The sequence below is a fragment of the Penaeus japonicus genome, unplaced genomic scaffold (assembly GCF_977035675.1).
Source record: "Penaeus japonicus unplaced genomic scaffold, GWHDUDI00000001_assembly GWHDUDI00000003, whole genome shotgun sequence".
Taxonomy (NCBI): Eukaryota; Metazoa; Arthropoda; class Malacostraca; order Decapoda; family Penaeidae; genus Penaeus; species Penaeus japonicus.
In genome coordinates, this window is record NW_028234405.1 from 40824819 (window position 1) to 40827318 (window position 2500).

At 35.0% G+C, this 2500-nt stretch overlaps 1 protein-coding gene across 1 annotated transcript in view; it reads left to right on the forward strand.

Moving 5' to 3' along the window:
• Positions 1 to 2500, forward strand: part of LOC122248196 (zwei Ig domain protein zig-8) — a 189842-nt gene that overhangs the window by 41404 nt on the left and 145938 nt on the right. The window lies entirely within an intron of this gene.

Consider the following 2500-nt stretch of genomic DNA (forward strand, 5'->3'; position numbering starts at 1 on the left):
CATAACAAAAACAAAGTCTTTGTATCCTTAATACGCAAGGATAAAGGAATGAACCTAATCTGACATGGAGCATGAGTCAGAAGGATAATGAAGTGGTACGGGTATATCTCCGACCGATGATATTAATCTACTTTGGGACTTCAGTATCAACACGGATCATGAAACATAGTGGACTAGATACTGTTGCAAAAGGCTAACTCAAAATGACCTGTTTTTTTTCTCAAGGCAAGACGAAAATCAGAAAAGTCCCGATTTAAAGAACAACTTGTTAACAACAGTGGGTTTGAACGTGTAACTGTTGTAGAAGTTGCCTTCAAACTCCTAACTCTGTAAAAAAAAAAAAAAAAAAAAAAAAAGTACCAGTCAACTGTAGTAGAAAACCTTGGAGTGAAAGAAATCTCCGAAAGGTTAAAGATGTAATATCTAAAGTACTTAGTAAAAGTTATACTACTTAATTACTGATTACGATGCTGATAATATGATTCCTTGTGATATTGTTAATAAATCCTAATGATCATGCCGTGATTTATTTAAATACATATTTGCAATATCAGAAGTAGCAATGACGAATGGAAAAGGACAGAAATAAAGATGACAAACCATAGGGAATTTATGCATGATTCCTTAACGGTTATTAGCATCTCTAATGGTCCGGAAATAAGAATTCCATGAGCATCTCTAATAGTCCGAAAATAAGATTTCCTGCCTGTGGTAACTAGGGAATACGAGCTGAATGGGTTGGTTGCTGATTACCCAGGAAACTGCAAACAGGCAGATTGGATGAAATTCATGAAACCGATAATGAACCTCGGTAGTAGAAAATATCCTTTTCTGCCTTTCAGCAAGAAAGTAGACGGGATTAAAGTATTCATAACTCTGCGGAATATGAATAACTTTTTTAATGAAATGCTTTGAAGGTTTTAGTTATTCTGTGTGTAGAAGGAAAATATACTCTATTCCTTATTCATCCCTAGTCCAATTTTCTTCTCATTTAGTCTTTTGAACTTAGATTTTACAGCGATGATTCACAGTGTTCGGATGCAACATTCCTTCTTCTCATATATGATATGCATGTTGCTTCATACATAGTTTACGGAGGACACTACTATTTAAAGTGATTCCTGATAAGTCCATACACTCAATTGATACTCCCATGAGAATCAATTTGATATCATATTGCTACGATATGATTTCGGATTTTGAGGAAGTGATTAAATAAGGAAGATTTAATTAATCTTATAGTATACTGACGAAACAATCGTATAAAGATAGAAAGTGGAATCTAAGTTGATTCGTGCATTCCCTATTCTCGTCTTCCTTTTTGTTTATTCCTTCTTCTCTTCCTTCTTCCTTGTCGTTTATTCGTCCATAGATATCCTGGGAATCATTATGAATCTTCTTTTCACAACATACAAATTCCTCTTAGCCTGAAGCCCATGCTGTAAGGAAAATTTCGGAAATGGTTTATCTCCTCTTTCAGTAATTCTCTGGCGTATATAGTACTTTTTTCTGCCTTTTGCTACAATTCTTTTGTTAAGCATCGAGATGGTACGATTAAAATGTTGAACGTTGATTGTTGTATTTCTTATTTTGAACATCATAAGATCTACTATTTGGTATACATTTCGTTAGTAACTTTATTGAATAATTTGATTACGTCCATCGCCACAGCTGTTATCAATCTCAAAGCATTATATCCCTTTAACGACATCGAAGAAAATAATCGATGGAAAATTCATGCTGAAGGTAAGTCGGGACATGGCAATTGCATGTTTAAAAGAGGAGTTCGAGGATGTTGTATTTGGGAAAAAAATAAACATTATCCTTATAAGATTTAAATTAACAAGAGACAAGAGCCCATTGCCTGTGGAATGAATTCACAGGAAAATATCTATCTCAAATGATATTGGATGCTCTAGTACAAGGGTGGCTACATCTTTGACTGCCATGATCTAATATTCCTCAGTTATCTTTATGCGATCTACAAAACTCATATTTACCCTAAATACCCCCTCCCCCCTATACTGTTGCCCATATACTGTAGGCCTAATTATTGGAAGAGACAGAGAGAGAGAGTGAAAATATTTTAGTATTAAGTTATAACAAGTTCGCCTTTGACTCTTAAGCAATGACTCTTAGGCAACGAAATTTGAGCTTTAGGCGGGCAACAAAAAGAAAATGATTATTACCTATCACAATCGTATCGATATAAACTTCAATTTGAGTTTTCTGTGCTATGGAATCTTATGACTAAGTGTAATCTGATAAGACTCCTCAGCCATGCAATCGACTCGTGAAGGGTTTGTGATCGACCAGTGGATCGCGATCGACGGGTTGGCCGCATTGCTCTAGTAGTGAGATATATATCATTACATGCAATGAGATCTTCAGTCTTCAAAATCTATCTACGAATGCTTACTCTAATGTTTACAGCTCACTATTCCTTATTTTATCCTATTTGAGCAGCATATGATGACAAGAGGAAGTAACTGTAACTGAC